At 39.2% G+C, this 20751-nt stretch overlaps 2 pseudogenes across 1 annotated transcript in view; one reads left to right on the top strand and one right to left on the bottom strand.

Annotated features, from left to right (window-relative positions):
• The window catches only part of LOC148121770 (zinc finger and BTB domain-containing protein 1-like), a 104238-nt pseudogene that overhangs the window by 70991 nt on the left and 12496 nt on the right, over positions 1-20751 (top strand).
• Positions 1-20751, bottom strand: part of LOC146894226 (actin-related protein 2 pseudogene) — a 36155-nt pseudogene that overhangs the window by 10634 nt on the left and 4770 nt on the right. Inside the window, exons 2-3 of the transcript XR_015738104.1 lie at positions 10835-11022; positions 83-1771 (exon numbers count right to left, since the gene is read on the bottom strand). The product of XR_015738104.1 is annotated as an actin-related protein 2 pseudogene (transcript). The remainder of the gene's footprint in view (positions 1-82; positions 1772-10834; positions 11023-20751) is intronic.

The following is a 20751-nucleotide window of genomic DNA, read 5'->3' on the forward strand; positions in this document are numbered from 1 at the left end:
AGTGCTAAAACTAAAACTAGCAGCATTAAAGCAATAAAGCAAAAATAGAAAGCCTACAGGAATCAGCTAAATGCCTACTTACAAAGGAAGAAAGCAGCAGAGACCCTTTGCCTGCAGGTGGCGTTTGTAGAGGGGTGGTTGCATTAAACAACCAGATTTATCCACATTAACAATGCTTCTCCAAAACAGAGAATAAAACTTGACCTTTCCAGTCAAAGGGGACAGAGAGGCCTCTTTCAGTCCTGGAGTTGAATGAGTTCAAAGACTGGCAATAAAGAAAAAACAAACAAAAAAACAAAAATAGAAAAAGAAGAATGCATTAGAGGCAAGATGGGAACAAGCCTGGCATTTATCGAACAGTCACACCGAGCTTCTCCAGCACACGCACATCCTTTTCTTGGTACTCTTGTCGAGTCATCCAAAAGTTGTCTTTGTCCTTCATGATGTCGGCTAGGACTGCGCCACCCAGGAACACCATGTGCTTTCTGTGGGGTGGATCTTCAATTCGTATCTTAAATTTAGAAAGTTTTTCCATTTCTCTTTTTAGAACTCGTTCTAAGTAAAGCTGTTTAAGCTCTCGTTCCAACCTCGACGGCAGGTCAGGGTACATGGTTGAGCCTCCAGAAAGCACAATGTGCTTGTAAAATTCAGATCTGTTATCGATGTCAGCTGCCTGGATTGTATTAAAGAGTAATTCTGCAACACCAACCCCCTCAACATTGATCAAGTGAGGATGAAATAAAGCTTCCGGTGCTTCAAATCTTTCTCCTCCAACTTTAATAATGCGTCCATCTGGGAGTGTATATGACTCTACTAATACTGTGGTCTCTAATGCCAGCTTCTGCTCTTGCTCAATTTTGTAACCCACATAACACAGTTTTTCTTTAATCATGCGAACAGTCTCAAAATCAGCAGAATGGTTGAAGGCATATCCTTGCAACAGCAGCAGCTTGATAAAATACCTGGTAATATCCCTCCCAGCAATATCCAGCCTCCTTGTAAGGTGAGGGAGAGAAAAGCCTTCATACACTGGGCAAATATGAGTTGCACCATCTCCAGAGTCCACCACTACACCAGTCAATAAACCTTGAGCATACAAAGTCAGAACTGCTTGGATGGCTGCATACACACCAGAAAATTGGTAAGTTTCAAACATTACCTCTACAATCTTCTCTCTGTTTTGGGTTGGGTTCATGGGAGGTTCTGTGAGCAAAAGCTTGCACTTTCTGGTGTCTATGTTCAGCTTCTCTGGTCCAAACGTGTAATCCCACAGGATTTCATGTCATCCCAGTTTCGTACGATGCCATTTTCCATAGGGTAGTTAACTTCCAACATGGAGCGCAATTCACTCTCGCCTCATCACCAACCATAAGATCCTTGATTTCAATGTCTCTCACTTTGGTGGTTGATCTGATAATAAGTCTTCCAATCAAAGCTGGGAAGATGTGTTCCGGAAAGTTAGAGCCTGCATAGCCACACTTCACAAACCCAGTGCCGTTTTTGTCGCACACAACCACCTTTCTGCCCTGGCTGTCCATGGCTTGGCCTGCTTCCTCCTCCACGAGGCCCCACCCCTGGTGTTGCTTTCATTCTGGTAAGCCTAATCACTGGGTGAAAAAAAATCTGCTCCTACCTTTGGTTGCGGAACAGTGTGATGTGCAGATTTTATATGCATCACCAACAGGAAAGTGATTGATGAATATTTTCAAAAACAAGCAAGGCAGAATAGTGCTTTGGGATTCCTGCTTCACAGAAGAGTCTGCCAGACATTCTGCAGGACACAAAGGAAAGTGACTGATGAGCTTTGCCAATACAAGGTAGAACAGTTCTTCAAATTTTCCACTTTAGAGAAAAGCCTTCCTGTATGCTGTAAATGGATAGCTCAATGTTGCAAAAAAAACTTTGGGAGACTGTCCAGGCAGCTCAGTGTCTCTGTTGTTAGGGAATATTAATTCCCTATCAGGTCTTAGATGGAGTTAAAGACTAAATAATTAGAGTTTCAGTTTCCCAACCATATGAAAGAAAGTAAGTTAAGTATCAAACTTTGTAGTCACTAATATGGCATGGATAATGGAGTGCTTTCTCTGTAATTTATAAATATAAATGCACTGAATATTGTAAATGTAATTCTTCCTTGGTAACTTCTTTTATCATATGTAGTTTTAGTAAGTTAAAGTCAAAATATTTCATTTTGATTTAGACAAAAAGAGGAGAAAGTTTGTGGAATATTATTGTATAATGCATTTTATTTTTTATGCTGTAGAACATGTGTTTCAATGATGCAAAGATGTATCAGATTTGTTTAACTCTGTAAAGCTGTAATACTTTGCCTGTCTAAAATACCTGATTGGCTTAATAAAAAGCAGAACAGCAAATATCTTCGCAGGAAGGATAAGAGGGTCTGGAAGGCAGAGAGAAGGAAAAAAGGAACAAGGAGAGGACACCAGGAGTCAGCTACCTAATTACACAACAAGCCACAACAAGAAGTAAAGAAAGGCATTCAGAGTAGAGAAAGATAAAATCCCAGAAGCAAAATGTAGATGGAATAATTTAAGAAAAACTGGCTAGAAACAAGCCAAGATAAGGCCAGGAATTTATAAGAAAGAACAAAACAAGCCAAGATAAGGCTAGGAATTTATAAGAAAGAATAAACCTTTATGTGTGTCATTGATTTGGAAGCTTCATGGCATGCCCCCACAAGCATAAAGGGAGAGAGAGAAAAAAAAAATCAACACCAGGCTTCAGCCTCACAGTTCCATGGAATGAACTGTCAGTCTCCTCCCTGGGATTCTGATTATGCCAAGCATAGATGCCAGCAAATCACAGACTAAGAACTCATAACATTAATTTTTATTATTTCTTGTTTGCAAGACCAGCACATGATGGGTAATACTGTAAAGTTAGACTTCTTTTGTTGCTGTTGTTGTTGTATTGTTTTTCAAGTGAAGGTTTCTCAGTAACTTTGGAGCCTTTCCTGGAAACTAGCTCTTGTAGTCCAGGCTGTCCTGCAACTCACAGAAATCCATAAGTTTGACTTCTTAATCCGCATACCTAACACGCTTGGATCACAGGTTTTTAGGAAGTTGCTTCCTGGGAATAGGAAACATTTTCCTAACTTCTTGCAAGGAGGAGCTGCTTGTCCATCCCAGCTACGCAGAACTGAAATAATCACACAGAAACTGTATTATTTAAATCACTGCTTGGCCCATTAGCTCTATCTTCTTATTGGCTAACTCTTACATATTTATGTAACCCATTTCTATTAATCTGCATATCACCATGGGGTCATGGCCTACCAGCAAAGTTTCAGCATGTATATCTCTGGCAGCATCAGCAGCATGGTGTCTCTGACTCTGCCCTTTTTTCTCCCAGCATTTAGTCCAGTCCTCCCCACTTTCCTAAGTTCTTCCCTGTCAACAGGCCAAGGCAGTTTCTTTATTCATTAATGGTATTCACAGCACACTGAGGGTACTCCCGCATCATTTACTCATTCCATAAATTGAAGATTTATGTGGATAGAGTCTTACCCATAGGGCACCTTGCAAAGTTTCCATTACACAGCAAGAACCTTTTCTATAGTGGTGACAAACTTTTTTAAAATTCCCACATTTTTCTGAAATTTACTGTGATATGAAACTACCTTTTCATTTTCATTTATTTCTGCCTCACTCGTTACTTTCTTTTTACTGTCAACCTGAATGAGTCATTGGTAATAACCATTCAGCAGATTCTATTTAAGGAATTAGTCTATTATTTTTAATTCTGTACTAAATTTCCAGGGCACAGGCAGAATACAAAAGATTTTGGGCTCAATATATCACACAAATGACCTCAAATATAATTTTTTATGGTGTCTCTTTTGGACGGAAATCCTATGATCTCAATCTGCATTTTCTGCTATTACTCTTAACATTTCCATCTTCCTAGTCCTACAGGAACAGCCATTTAAATTTTATGTAAAACTTTCTATGTTTTTTTTGCCACCTAAAGTCATGATATCTTTGACATTCTGATAAAAAAAAAATCCAGGTTCTACATAAAAAAACAAACTCCTTTTCTTTCTTCTTTCTTTCTTTCTTTTTTTTTTGGTATAACTTGTGTTTTTGCTGCTGTGATCAAATCTGATAACCAAAAGCAGCTCAGGCAATGAATAGGTCTATTTGACTGATTGTATCAAATACTCCATCATTTTGGGAACTTAAGAAAGAAACATAAGATAAGAATTAAAGGCAAAACCCAAGGGCAATGATTGTTTCCTGGCTCTATCTCTTGCCTAGTCACTGTCTCATGTGAAGATATCTTCCATTTGTAGTTCAGGCCCACTTTTTAGGGATAATACCACCCTCAATGGAGGAACCTTCCCACATGGATCATGAATCAACAAAAGCTCTCAGAGATATAACAGTTTCTGGCTATTATGAATAAAGTCAGTGTGAACATACTTGAGAAAGTGTCCTTCTGGAAGTATTGTTTGGGTACATATCCAAGAATGGTATAAGTGGGTTTGGAGATAGACTGACTCTAAATTTTCTGAAAATTCAACATTGATTTCCACAGTGGCTATACAAGTGTGCACTTGCAAAAGCAATGATTCCCTTGCTCCATCTTCTTGATAGCATTAGTTGTCATTTTTGTTATATACGTAATCATTTGGACATGATTAAGATGAAATCTCCCAGTAGTTTTGATATGTATTTCCATGATGGCTAATGATGGTGAACATTTCTTCTATTGTTTTTCATCCACTTTAGATACATCTACTGAGAATTCTGTTTAGCACTGTACACAATTTGCAATTGTCGCATTCCTTAAGTTCTTTATTTTCTTGAGTGAGGAAACCCAGAAGCACATAGACAAACATGTTATATACTTATAGGTGTAAGTTAGCCATTAAGCAAAGTACAATCATAGTAATCACAGTTAATCCGAGTAGAAGGTATAGATACACAGAGGCTTAGCAATGAGAACAGCTCTGGGGGAATGAAGGGAACTCACTGGGAAGAGAAACTATAATAGATTTTGTGGGTGCACTGGAAGCCAGTGGGGGTGGGAACAGGAAGAGTCAGGTGAGTGGAGAAACAGAGAGGGGAAAAAGAGAGAGAGAGATGACGAGTATAGGAGAGCTTTTAGCAGGGAATGAAGAATTAGTGCAGTGAAAATGTCTTAGAACCTATAACCCTCGTTAGGGTTGGTAGTGGTCAAGATGACAAAGGCTAAACCAGCCATCTTCTGTAGCCCTATAAATTTCCCAGTGGGACTGGATCACCAAGCCAGCCATAAAACATGTGGCATACATATATCTAGACTGCAATATATACAGGGTAAATAGTGGCTCACAACTGCTATAGTGGCCAACCAATAACTGGTCCATTTTGAAGCCCAAACTTGAGAATAAGTGCACACCTGACACTGCCTAAATTGCTAGGAATCAGAATTTGAATGACTTGGAGAACTATGGTAGAACCAAATACAGCTAAACAAGAAAAAAAAAATCAATGAATGATTCAATCTATTTTCTGCTATAATCATAGATTGGCACTTAACCCAATATTTGTGTCTTCTTTCAGCAGCTCATGGGAGAACATGCACAGATCCCTACACAATCATTAGCTTGAGCTATAGAAATGCTTTTGAAAGAGAGAGTTAGAATGGTAAGATCCAGAGGGGTTGAGGAAAAAGTTGGCCCACAATATCAACTAAGCAGGGCTCGAAGGGGTCAAAGAAACTTAAGTGGTAATCATCAGCCATCAAGTCTCTGTGCCAGGTCCTTTGCACACATGCTATGGTTTTTTAGCTAAGGTTTTTATGGTTGTCCTAATTGTAGGAGTCATATGGTCTGTTCTCTATTGCCTGCTCTTAGTACCCTTTTCCTCCTATTGCATTGTCTTGTACAGCTTTGATATAAGAGTATGTGCTGGTCTTATTGTACCTTGATATGATGTGTTTGGTTGATATCCCTAGAAGTCCTGCTCTTTTTTGAAGGAAAACAGTAGCAGTGGATCTGGGGGAATGCAGATTTGTTGTGGGTGGACAGGAAGCAGTGAAGAAGGATACACTACAGTCAGGATGTACTGTATGAGAGAAGAATAAATACAAAAAATAAAGAAAAAATGAAAATGCATTTTGTCTAAGTTCAATGATTCTCATAATCTACAACAACCCAAACAGCACAAATGTCCAATGTACCTTCTGACACTCAATCTTTGACTCTCACATTTTGTAAAATCAAGAAACAAATGAGTGATTTTCAACATATAATTGCACAGTAGATATTCCCAGTTTGAAAGAGAGGATTCTATTCTCTTTGTATGTATATTTTGCTCAGCCTAGACATAGCAGGGAGGGCCTTGGACGTTAAACAAAGTAATGTGCCTTATCCTCTCTGAAGATTGGATGGGGGATGTGGTGGGAGGGTGTATGGAGGAAATAGGAGGATGGAGGAAGTGGGAACTTGGACTGGTATTTTTTGAAAATCAAATAAAATTGCATGAAAAATGTTTAAAATTCATGTAATAATACAGAAAAACATTTCATAAGTATTAATTGAGACTATGAGTCTGAAATGTCAAAAATATGTACACATCTGTAAAATACTAATAAAAGCATACATACAATGTGAAAATAAATGGAAACTGAAGGAATTTTGGAAATGAAAACCTAGGTTATCCTAAATTGGCAAGCTTCAACAAAATAATATAAGACATGGAACAGAGAATTTCAGGCTTTGCAGGTATGATAGGAGAAATAGATTTATTGATCATGGAAAATACTAAATCTGGAAATTTCCTGAATCTTAACAGGAACACTATGAAATGTCAAAATGCAAGAAAAATAAAGATTAAAGAAGAATCTCAGCTCAAAGACCAATGAAATATTTTCAAAAACTTCACAGTCAAAAACTTTCCTAACTAAATGGACACAGGACAACACAGCTCAATGAATCAACTAAGTAGGGCTCATAGGGCTCACAGTGACTGAAAGAGCAATCACAGAGTCTGCAGCAGATTCTCCACACATATGTTATCTTAGCATAGCTTGGTGTCATTGTGTGACTCTTAAAAGTGGGAATGCAGGGGTATCTCCAATGCTATTTCCTATTCTTTGAACCATCTTTTTTCTACCAGGTTCCTTTCCTTAGCCTTGATGTAAGTGTTTATATCAAATCTTTTTGTTACTTGTTATACATGGTTTTATTGCTATCCCTGGGTTACCTGTCCAATTCTAAAGGGAAATACAGGACAAGTAAATCTGGTGAGAAGTGAACACTGAAGAAGATTGAGAGGAGTAGAGGAAGAGAAAACTGCAAATGGGATATATTTTATGAGAAAAATAAATTTTAAAAAATTTTAAAAAAGAAAGAAAGAAATGTGGACACAGTGAAAAAAGATTGGACCAAAGCTAGACTAAACTCAGTAGGGCAAACAAGTCCTAGAGATCTGTCTCAGACAGGCTTCATTCTTAAAGGGCTTAGATAGTTCTATCTACAAAAATTTTCATACATGTCTCTCCTTTGGTACCTCTGCTCCCTGTATGCAGCTCTCCATGGGTGATATCTCATACCTTGGGTATCTCAATGTCCTCTCACCTCAAAATATAATACTCTCTTAATCTTCACAGTTTCTCGCAATGTTATCTCACAGTATCCTCACTGGTTTCTGACTCTAACAAACAGATGGGTGTAACATTGCTGAAATAATACTATAGAAGAAAAATCTATGACCTATAAATTTTCAATCCTTCCTGTTTCCAGAATCAGTACAACATGGGTTATCCCTACAGATGTGGCATGTAAGTTGTGATGGACACAACCACCAGAGTTACAGAAAGATCTGTATGAATGGGCTTCTTCAAATTGGGAATCAAGTTATCTATTCCTTCTAGAAACTGAAGGCTAAGATAAGATGGATGGATCTTACACTCGAGTACCTTCCTAGACTTCAAATGATCAGAAGGACCTTCTCCTTAATGGTGCTAAACTTAATTTTGCCTTACTCAGTTTCTCAAGGCATGTAGAGAATGATTAGGGGACAAAATTTTATACAAATGACTCTAGCTGAATTTTATGGATTCTATTTCATAGTGAAATGCTATGACTTCAAGCTCCACTTTCTGAAACATTTTCATCACTCTAATATTCCTAGCCCTACATGGAAAGGCAATTAAGCTCTATGTGCAGCTTTTTATGGCTTTTGCCATTTAAAGACCTAATATCTTTCACATTCCTCTAAAAGATAACATTCCCACATTCGACCCAGCAACAAAATCTCTTTGGTGAACTACATTTTTACCTAACTTGCTTGTTTATTGCTGTGATTAAATTCTCTATCCAAAAGCATCTCAGGTAGTGAACAGATTTATTTGACTGATATCACCAGATCATATTCCACAACTGGGAGCTTAGGATAAAAACTCAAGCTAGAAATTTAAGGCAAAAATCACAGAGAAACATTGTGATTGCTCTCTGGCTTCCTCTCTTGCTTAATTACTGTCTTGGACTCAGTTAGGTCTCTTGTCCATCTCAGGCCCACTTGCTTAGGGAACTGGAATATCAATGGAAGAGGTTTCCTACATCAATCATCAATCAACACATTTTTTTTTTAAAAAAGCTAACTAGCAGTTCTGATTGGGTCAAAGCCTCAATTGATGCTCCCCTCAAATTACTCTAGGCTACATCATGTTGACAGAGACAAAATATGAGATTTTTTAAAAACACTAAGCCAACATGTTAATCATATCAACCACTTAAGCAACAAAACCACAAACATGAAGATAGAAATGACAGGAAAACACAGGTATATCAAGCAATGAGGAGAAGTGAGCCTCTAAGATCAAGAATTCAAAAAAAGTACAACTGTCTTTCCACAGAAACTTCCAAAGCCAACAAATGCACAAGAAACTCATAACATCATAATAGTAAACTTTCTGAAAAAAATGGTGAAGACACATCATTTTTTAGAGAAACAATAATAAACTTAAAAGATAATAAAACCAACAATATAGATAACACCACTAGCAAAACAAAATACAAAGACAGACCTTTACAAGACCGTAAACAAGAACAATAAGATTCTAATGAAAATTAAACCAGAAGAAAGCACTAGTTAGGATTCCTTCTGTGCATGACAGTTGTGACTTTTGCCAATAACAGAAAATGGGTTGGACAAGGACATCTGTTCCACCAAAACTGGAGACAGTCACTGGAAGATTTTTTTGATGCTTTAACTTTGTACAAAACAGTTTTGATTACTAAAAGAATGTTATTCACTTATAATAAATAAAATGATATTTGTTAAGATCACTTAGGCATCATTTTGTTTCCTGTTACAGATGATTGCCTATAAGTCTGCAGCAGAGAGAGGAAATAAAAACTTTTCCAAACCTAATGCAAGATAGCTGACTCTTAAAGAAAGAGTGTATGATTTATATTATATACCTAAAGCAACATGTTTTGCTCTGCTATATGAGTCATAAGAACAATAAAAACAATTCTGTCCCCACAGTTTGTATATCGTTTTTGAGTGAGAAAGAATGCCCTCCATGTGTATACAGGTGACATACAGCAGAAGAGGATGTCAAATTCCCTAGACCTGGAGTAGCAGGGGATTATGGGCCTTCCAACATGGGTATTTGGATATGAGCAAGCCTAAGAATTTCAAATGACTGAAAAATTCTTAAATTTTAGACTGGCATGAGCTGATCAAAACTTCAATTACATCACTTTGGTTCTTGCATGGAAAATAAGTTTTACAAACTTATTTTTATAGTTACTATGGAAATCAAAATGGTGGTTCCTCAGAAAACTGGGAATCCATATACCTCCAGGTTGCTGCTATACTATTTTGGGGCATATGCCCAATGGCTGCTCCATTCCGAACTTTTTTTTTTTCTTCTTTGTTCTTTTTGGAGGCTTACCACCCAGCTCCCATATAAATCAAATAGAGACTTATTCTTACCTATGAACACCCAGGTTGAGCTTGGTTTCTTTCCATACAGCTTTTCTTAAATTATTTCATCAGCATTTCACCTATTATCTTTCATCTTTCTCTATTATAAATACTTATTATTTTATGGCTGGCTGTGCAGCTGTGTGGCTGGTCCCCAATGTCCTCCTATCCTATTCTTCCTCCTCAATTCTTCTCTCTTTCATCTTCTATTTATTTTCTCTGCATGGAAGCCTTACATATCCATCTCCTGCTTAGTTATTGGCCATCCAGATCTTTATTAGACCAGTCAGGTGTTTTAGGCAGGCAAAGTAACACAGCTTCACAAAATCAAATGCAACATAAAAGAATGCAACATATGGTGCATCAGTAAACAAATAGTCCACAGTGTAACTGAATGTAACATATCTTCAAACAATATTTCACAAGATTTCTCCCTTTGTCTAAATAAAAATGAATGGGTATAACTTTTAACTTTCCTTGCAGCTGTCATTTCCTTCTCATTAGCATTTGAAATGTTTCAAGTAAATAAGCTGCAGTGTAATCAATCTCTGGGGATTTTAATTACCCCTTAATGTTTATTAAGCATGTCTTCTAGGGTGCCAGATAAAGTGTGTTAACTAATGAATCTTCTTCAAGAAAATACAGGGATTCAGATATCAGGGAAAAAACCTGAAAGATTAGAGAAGCAGTGAAACAGTCACCGGTGACTCAAACCTCTTCCATTCCTTCATGCACAAAAGGTCACTATCCTCCAACAGCCCCACCTTGCTACTTTATGTCTCCCATCTTTCCACAGTATTGTAAACTCTATAAAAATTTTTTGTCAGTTAATAATTATTTTCTTTCTCTGACTCCAAGCAAGATTTATAATCAAAATATTGTCAATATACCACACAACATCCTCTAACTTCTCATATATTTTACTCTTTTGCAAGTTCTACTCCACATATGCAGCTCTCCATGGTAGACGTCTCATTGCTTGGGTATCTCAATATTCTGTGGTCTCAAATGCAGCCCAGCTTCATCTCCACTGCTTCATGCAATAAACTCTCACAATCTCTTCACTGGGGCTCTGACTCTGCCAAACATAGATAGGTAAAATAGTGATGCATTGATCACAGAAGAAGAATCCATGACCTTTACATTTTACAGCTTTCCTGTTTCCAGAATCAGTACAACATATGTTATCCCACCAATGTATAATGAACACTACAAGCCTAGACCAAATTTGTTTCAGTTTCTGTATGATGTTGCTGCTGGGACAAGGAATTACTTTGTGTACTCCTTCCATAAAATAAGGACTTAGCTGGATGGGTGCTGTGGGAGTTCCTTCAGCTCCTTCAGCCAATCGCCGCTGAGTTACCAGCCCATTGGGGCGTGGTCTCTCCCTTTAAAAAAAGCAGCGGCTGTCCTCCACTCTGTCTTTGTCTTCCGGCTCCATTTCCGGCCCCTGGACTCCTTTCCTGTTCGTGCGGAGGGGCTGTTGTCTGGGACGGTAATCTGTAAGTTTTTTCCCCTTTGAATAAATAACCATTCTATTAATCATAATTCCAAACTGGTGTGGGATTGTCTGTGACTTACGCCCAACGCGCGCCCGACGTGGATAACTGAATCCACAGAAAGCTTGAGAAAGTTTGGGAAAGAATAGAGTAAAGCATGTTTTCTTGGTGGCAGCAATTTCTCGGGTCTGCTCTGCTTGCTAGAGGCAAGCAATGCTCTCATTTAAGAGAGGCTTCCTGACTCAGCTTTAGCTGCAAAACTTTGTAGCTCATTAAGAGGTCCTGCCGCGAAACACTTAAATGGTATTGATGAAAAGCTGAACGCATGCTTTTCGGTTTTCAGTCGTAGCAGGAAAAACGCTGTGCTGTTTTAAAATGCCGGTTTTCTGGGCCGTCCTGCCAGGGCAAACTCTGACTCTTTCAGGCAGGCAGTCCGACTGAGTGTGGTCTGTGAGCAGAATGCTGCAGCTTGCTTGCTGGCAAGGACCTTGAAACGCCATAGAGTTGTGGCAGTGAACACAGCTCTGGCTGGTACCTCTACCATGAGTCTGGAAAGCTAAGAAATGGACTGGGTCTAGCCATCAAAGCCACGGTTTTAGACTCATGTGGTCAGAAAAAGAGATATACAGTAAAAAGAGAGTCAAAGAGGAAGGAAAACCTCTAAATGGTTTACTATGAGTTAAAAATATATGTAGGCTAAAGGTTAAAGTTCTTAGGGTAAAAAAGGAAGAAAGAGAGTAGTTGGGTGTGGTGGTATACACCTTTAATCCCAACACAAGGGAGGCAGAGGTAGACTGACCTCTGTGACCTCAAGGTGTGGTAGTACACACCTTTAATCCAGTGCCTGGGAGGCAGAGACAGACAGATCTCTGTGAGTTCAAGGTGTGGTAGCATACACCTTTGAGCCCAGCACTTGGGAGGCAGAGACGAGTGGATCTCTGAGTTCAAGGACAGCCTGGTCTACAGAGTTATTCCAGGACAAAGATATACAGAGAACCTGTGTCAAAAAGTAAAAGTAAAAATAAAAGAAATAGAGGTTAAAAATAAAGCTGCATAAAGATGGAAAATACACAGAGAATCTTGATACTGTATGCTATTATGCTCCCTTTCAATTGTTTGAGTGCTGAGGAAGGAGCAACAGCTGCTAAAAGATATTTGTTTATAAATGCTGCTGAACTAATCCAAGATAGATATGTTGAAAATACCTTGACTTCTGAATTTGGATCTAAGGATATGGTACTTTGGAAAGGAGGTTCTTCTTTTGTTTTCACAGAGGATGAGACCCTGTGGATTGCTTCTATCCCAATATGGTATGATAGACCACACCCTCCTGAAAGGTTGCTGTGAACACCCTCAAAAAATTACTTCATTCAACTATCAACTGAGACGAAGCTAGCAAACAGGTTTACTGTGAAAGACCTGATTAACAGCGCCCCTATTCAGCAGGAAGAAGTTTGGAGAGAAATAACTACGTCCATATTCCCAGATATTGTTTATAAATGTTCTTTTACATTTAAAGGGGGATATGGTATAGATATGAATAATTTGCTTTGTTATGGATTTTAAGGTCAATTTTGTTATATGTGTATATATTTCTGATTTTGATTGTGTAGTTCATTTAAAAATGCAATGTATAATTAAAAATATAGGTTGTTAATGGATAATACTGGCTTGTAGTAATGTTAGTCTGATTTTCTAGAAGTGCATAGATATATTTCAGATAGACATTCATATCTTTCAAAGACTACAGAACATGGCATTTAATGTTTTAATAACTTAGGACTTTTCATGACAATGAGACACGTCTGCCCCTGGCAGCACCAATCTACTTCAAGAGGAAGATGGGCATCGAAGAGGTTCCTTATGGAGTTGGTTAGCCATTTTGGCAAAAAACTGCTCTTGCCTGGACTGTTATATAAACTGGACACAGAGAACCCGCAGAGAGAGGACTGCTGAACTTGCCTAAAGGTGAGATGATCTTTCGGGGTTCCTGATTCATGAAAGAGTCTGCGAGACATTCTGCAGGACACAGCAGATAGTGACTGAATTGCCTTTGAAATTTCCTGCTTCATGGAAATGTCTCTGGATATTATGGGCCTGAAGGCTGAAGATGGGTGCCCCAATGATACAGAGGAACTTTGGGTGACTGTCCAGGCAGCGAGATATCTCTGTCATTTCTAGAGTTTTGAAAGTTGCTTACTTCTTGTTTACTTAGGTAATATATCCTTCTGGAGTCTTTGATGGAGTTAAAGAATGGATAGTCGTAGTTATAGTTTTCCATTATTATGATAAATATATAGTTATAAATATTGTGACTGTAATTCTTGCTTGATAACTGTTTTGTTATGTGTAATTTTACTATGTTAAAATGAAAGCCTTTCTTTTTTGTTTAAACAGAAAAAGGGGAAATGATGGAGGAGGGTTATCTGTCTATTGTGTTATTTTCATTGGTCAATAAACAGACTGCCTTGGCCCTTTGATAGGACAGAAAATTAGGTAGGCGGAGTAAACAGAACAGAATGCTGGGAAGAGGGCAATGAGGCAGAAGCCATGGAGCCAGCCACCAGGTCAGATATGCTGAATCTTTCCCGGTAAGCCACCACGATTACACAGATTATTAGAAATGGGTTAATATCAAGATATGAGAGTTAGTCAGTAACTAACTCTCTAGAGATAATGGGCCAGGCAGTGCTTAAATGAATACAATTTGTGTGTTGTTATTTCTGGGGCTAAGCTAGCCATGCAGGAGCCGGGTGGGATGAAAAGCAGGCCTGCCCGCAGCCCCTCACTACAGATGGGACACCTTCTTAGGCTTCAAATGTAGATCATGGATCCTCCCTTTAATGGAGCTAAAATCCTTGACAATCCCTGAATCTTTTTAGCATTGTACTGCCATCTGAAACTACTTAATGATGTTTTTCTCAACAAAATGAAGACTTTTCTGATGTGGGGTATTTTGTATTCGGTGAATATGTGTTGCTTTGTATGGTTAATGAATAAAGCTCTTTTGGTGTTTGGCAGTGCAGAATATAGCTAGGTGGAAAAAAAATCTATCAGAGATAAAGATAGAAAGATTGCAGAGTAATGGAGACACCAAGAGCTACCAGAGAAGCAAGATGTAAGGAAATAAACCAGGAACCAGGGCAAAGCTAGCCAGTAATAGTCTGAACCATTGGCCAAATATTTATAATTAATATAAGCCTCTGAGTGGTTACTCAGAATTGGCAGGTGGGAGAGAAACTTTCAACTACACTTTTCATTTCTTTCTCCTTATTTCCTTTTCCATGTTGATGCAAATGTGTCATCAGTAATAACCATCCAACAGAAGAAATATCTGGCCTAAGAAATAAGAGTGTTACTTTTTAATACTGCCTTACTCACTTTCTTGGGACATGGAGAGAAAAAGAAGGATTTGGGGCCAAAATAGCACACAAATGACCTCTCGCTAAATTTTTCATGAAGTCTTCTAAGCATCTGTGCTCACTTACCAATCAACTGATAGGGCCCAGAGGGATAATCTCAGGCTTGAGGTGGAGTCACCACAGCAAGAGTATGCTACGACTGTTTTATGGAAAGCAATCGGATTTTTAATTTTTTTTAATCAGAAACAGAAGATAATGTCAATTTCCAGGATAAATATAGTTTAGTTGCCAAGATAAAATGAAGATCGCAAGCTATACAGGGTACACAAAATTAATGTCCTATTAAACTTCTATGATTCCTTGACTACTAAGCGATCATATACAGAAACACAAATTAGCCTGAGTGCTTCACTACCTGAGGTAATGTATCAATGTTTCAGAAACTGGAAAGCACATTCTGCCCAAGGAGCCATGGATATTCATGTAAAAAACTTTTGACACACATCTCTCAAGGTAGATAGGCCAGGCCAACTCTATGGTTCCCTATAGAGCCTATTGCACATTATAACCCTTTGACTTTGACCACCACTGTCTATCATTACTCTCAACATTCCAGGTAACCATATTTTCTGATCTAGGCACACTCTCAGTTGGTGTTTCCTCAGATGAATCTAGGCTATGTCATGTTGACAGCTGAGGTTAATTAAGAAAAAGTGATAATAATATACTAGAAGGCTTTAAAGATCCAGAGAGACCGCGGGCCGGGGCAGGCGGTGAGAGCAAAGGGGCGGGAGTCCCTTTGTTCTGATAGCCGGCCTTCAGCAGCTAAGACCGCAGGCAGGGACTCTTCTGACCAGCGAGGGGCTCTGATCCTGTGCAGGGGTAAGTGTGTGGACCGGTGAGGGGACACACAATATTCCGGCCATCCTTATCTCCCTGGCTACTCCCAAGGGGCAGCTTCCCCCAGCTAATCCCTCTCTCCTGCTACGCCATCCCAGCTTTTGGCCTCGAACCCCTCCCCTCCTCTCTCCCTTCTTGGGGGCTTAAACTCCTCCATCTCAGCTGGGGCGGGCACCGCGGGCCGGGGCAGGCGGTGAGAGCAAAGGGGCGGGAGTCCCTTTGTTCTGATAGCCGGCCTGCAGCAGCTAAGACCGCAGACAGGGACTCTTCTGACCAGCGAGGGGCTCTAATCCTGTGCAGGGGTAAGTGTGTGGACCGGTGAGGGGACACACAATATTCCCGCCATCCTTATCTCCCTGGCTACTCCAAAGGGGCAGCTTCCCCCAGCTAATACCTCTCTCCTGCTACGCCATCCCAGCTTTTGGCCTCGAACCCCTCCCCTCCTCTTTCCCTTTTTCAGGGCTTAAATTCCTCCATCTCAGCCAGGGTGGGCACCACGGGTCTTGATAGGTGGTGAGTGCAAAGGGAAGGAAGTCCCTTTGTTTTAATAGCCTGCCTGCAGCTAGCTAAGACTGCAGGCAAAGTGATTCCTGGATAGCAAGGGACACTAATACAGTAGAAGAAGACCCAGCGGAGGGAAGAGCCATTGGAGAGCATCTGAAGGAAGAGATGGGCAGGCGCCAAGGCAAGAATTCCTCCAACAATCTGAAAAACAACATGAAAACACCAGATCCCAGCGATCTTACGACAGAAGGACTCGAACGTCCTATTCTGGAAGAAGTGGAAAACAGTGTCATTATGAAAGCAATAGAGTCTCTTAAACAGGGTATGAATAACTCACTTAAAGAAACATCACCTTTCACGATAGCCACAAATAGCATAAAATATCTTGGGGTTACTCTAACCAAGGAAGTGAAAGACCTATTTGACAAGAACTTTAAGTCTTTGAAGAAAGAAATTGAGGAGGATACCAGAAAATGGAAAGATCTCCCTTGTTCTTGGATTGGGAGGATCAACATAGTAAAAATGGCAATTCTACCAAAAGCAATCTATAGATTCAATGCAATCCCCATCAAAATCCCATCAAACTTCTTCACAGACCTTGAGAAAACAATAATCAAGTTTATTTGGAAAAACAAAAAACCCAGGATAGCCAAAACAATCTTATACAATAAAGGAACTTCAGGAGGCATTACCATCCCTGACTTCAAATTCTATTACAGAGCTACAGTATTGAAAACAGCTTGGTATTGGCATAAGAACAGAGAAGTCGACCTATGGAATCGAATAGAAGACCCGGATATTAACCCACAAACCTATGAGCACCTAATTTTTGACAAGGGAGCTAAAGGTATACAATGGAAGAAGGAAAGCATCTTTAACAAATGGTGCTGGCATAACTGGATGTCAACCTGTAGAAGGATGAAAGTAGATCCATACTTATCACCATGCACAAAACTCAGGTCCAAATGGATTAAAGACATCAACATTAATCCGTCCACTTTGAACCTGATAGAAGAGAAAGTGGGAAGTAGTCTACAAGATATAGGCACAGGAGGCCTCTTCCTAAGTAGGACCCCAGCAGCACAGACAATAAGAGAAACAATGAATAAATGGGATCTACTGAAACTGAGAAGCTTCTGTAAAGCAAAGGACACTGTCAGTAAGACAAAAAGGCTGCCTTCTGACTGGGAGAAGATCTTCACCAACCCCTCATCAGACAAAGGTCTGATCTCCAAAATATACAAAGAACTCAAGAAACTAAGCACTAAATCTCTAAATAACCCAATTAAAAAATGGGGTACTGAACTGAACAGAGAATTCACAACAGATGAACTTCGAATGGCCAGAAGACACTTAAGGTCATGCTCAACCTCCTTAGCGATCAGGGAAATGCAAATCAAAACCACTTTGAGATACCATCTTACACCTGTCAGAATAGCTAAAGTCAAAAACACCAGTGATAGCCTATGCTGGAGAGGATGTGGGGTGAGGGGAACACTCATCCATTGTTGGTGGGAATGCAAACTTGTGCAGCCACTGTGGAAATCAGTGTGGAGGTTTCTCAGGAAACTGGGAGTCAACCTCCCTCAGGACCCAGCAATTCCACTCTTGGGAATTTACCCTAGAGATTCCCTAGCATACAACAAAAGCATTTGTTCAACTATGTTCATAGCAGCACTATTTGTAATAGCCAGAACCTGGAAACAGCCGATGTGCCCCTCAATAGAAGAATGGTTAAAAAAGGTGTGGAACATATACACATTAGAGTTTTACTCAGCGGTAAAAAATAATGACATCTTGAATTTTGCATGCAAATGGATGGAAATAGAAAACGCTTTACTGAGTGAGGTAAGCCAGACCCAAAAAGAGGAACACGGTATGTATTCACTCATAAGTGGATTCTAACCATAATTTAAAGGTCTTTGAGCCTATTTTTCGTGATCCTAGAGAAGCTAAATAAGAAGACGATCCTGATGAAGATTATTTAGCTATCCGCCAGGAGGTAGGAAATAGTCAAGAGTCCCAGGTAACCTTGGGTGCATGGGGGGGGGGGGGTGGGAGGGTTGTTGGAAGGGGAGAGTGTTAGAGAGAAGGGAGTAGGGGAGGAATGGAGAAAGCTCGGTTGACCGGGATGGGGGGAAGGGAGGAAGGATGAATAAGGGATCAGGGAAGAATATATTTCAACTAAGGGAGTCATTTTAGGGTTTATAGGAAACTTGATTATATATGGGATCCCAGGTCCAAGGAGAGATCCCCAGATTGTTCTCTGGACAGAGGAGAGGGTGCCTGAACCGGCCTTGGCCCACAACCATACTGATGAATATTTTGCATGTCACCATAGAACCCTCATCTGGCGATGGATGGAGATGGAGGCGGAGAACCACGTTGGAACACTGGACCTAGCTCCCTAGGTCCAAATGAGAGGCAGAAGGAAAGAGATCGTGAGCAATGAAGGCAAGGGCACAGGAAACCTTCATCCGACGTTGGATGGCGATACAGATGGAGACCCATATTGGAACACCGAACTGAGCACTCCGCAGTCCAAATGAGGAACAGAATGATGAAGAAAATAAAAAAAGTAATCAGGACTGCGAGGGATGCGAGCACCCACTGATACAAGGGGACTGATATAATGAGAGTTCACCAAGGCCTGTTGGACTGGGACTGAACGAGGACGTGATCCAACCAGATTCTCTGAATGTGGCTGGCCCGGAGCCTTTTTGAAAAGCCTTTGACAATGACACTGGGACTTGCTTCCTCTGCATATACTGGATTTTGGCGCTCCAGTCTGTTTGGACTCTCACCTTCCCTGGACCTGGAGGGAGGGGGGAGGAACTCGAACTTCCCACAGGGCAGGAAACCCGGACTGCTCTAGGGGATGAAGAGGGAGGAGGAGAGGGAGTGGGGGAAGTGGGAGGGTGGTGGGAGGAGGGGCTGAAATGGAAACTTTTATAATTTAATAATAATAAAAAAATAAATAAATAAATAAAAATTAAAAAAAATTAAAAAAAAATAAAGATCCAGAGACAATCTACTAATCATATCAATCACTTTAGCAGCAAAAACACAAACATGAAGATAGCAGCAACTAAAAGCACAGATAGGACAAGTAATGGGAAGAGGCAAGTATTTAAGACCAAAAATAGAAAACTATTTCTACACAGAAACTTCCCAAACCAACAAAAATTCAAGAAACTCATAAGAAAACCGCTGAATATAAAATTGGTGAAAGACGATCATATTTCAGAAAATTAACAATATAATTAGATAACTATTAATAAAATCAACAACAGAGATGGCATCACTAATAAAATAAAATACTAGGACAGACCTACAAATATATTTTAAGGTCCCTTAAATAAGAACTACAAGATTCTAATCAAAATCAAACTCCAAGGAATCACATAACAGCCCTCATTCTATATACTCCAATTCTCTACTTAACCAATTTAAGTAAATGGGTTGGGTGAGCAGGGCTGTTCCACCAAAACAGGAGATTCACTTGAAGCCTTCTCAAGTTTTAACTTTGTAGAAAATAGTTTTGGCTACTAAAAGAATCTAATGTTCTTATGACAAAGAAAAGCATGTCTGTTACGATCACTTTGACACCATTTTGTTTCCTATGATGAATGACAGCCCTATAAGTCTGCATCAAACTGAGAATATGAAAACTGTTTAAAACAAAATGCAAGACAACCAATTTTTAAAGAAGCAGTGTAGACCAAAAGCAACTTGTTTTAATCTATTTGTGTCATAAGTCGCAAACACTTTAGAAAACAAGTTTGTTACTATTTTTTTCATATGTTTGTACATGACTGAGAATGTGTTCCATATACTCATGAGCCACATACAGAAAAGGATTTCAGATTCCCTGGATCTGGAATAATAAAAAATGAAAAGCCTCCCAATTTGATTGTAGGTAATGGAACTCAGGTCATCCCACAAAAGAATATGTGCTGTGTTACATACCAAGACCCATAATACCTTCTGTCCAATAAACAAAAAGTCTTTCTCAGTTTAACAATAACAAGAAAACTTTAATAAATTAAGAAGTGAATAAATGATAGTTGTGAGAATGTTACAGTAAAATTAAGGTATTGAATATGGTAAATTTGCACCATAATATGAATTCAATAAAATGACAATGCCTAACAATTTATAAGAGGTAAGTTGATTACAAATCTACATTTCACAGTGGAAACACTCAGAGTGCTCAAAGGAATTATGAGAAAGTAGTACACAGATTGATATAATACGACTTACATACTTACTACAAAGACACAACAATTAAAAATGTATACAATACTTATGAAAGAATAAAGGGGGTATAGCAAAAAAGCCAAGAACAAAGACATGAAAATATTGTTAACTTTTAATCAGAAAACCAAAGGAAACTTAGCAAGAAATAGTGTGATTTTGACCCCAATGTGTCTATGATCCTATCAGTATAGACATTAAATAAATACAGACTTCACAACTTTTATAAAGTTAGCACAAAGTGACCTTTAAATTGTTTTTGGTCCCTCTAGCTACTAACATTTC

Source organism: Myodes glareolus, chromosome 6, assembly GCF_982192425.1.
Source record: "Myodes glareolus chromosome 6, mMyoGla1.1, whole genome shotgun sequence".
Taxonomy (NCBI): domain Eukaryota; kingdom Metazoa; phylum Chordata; class Mammalia; order Rodentia; family Cricetidae; genus Myodes; species Myodes glareolus.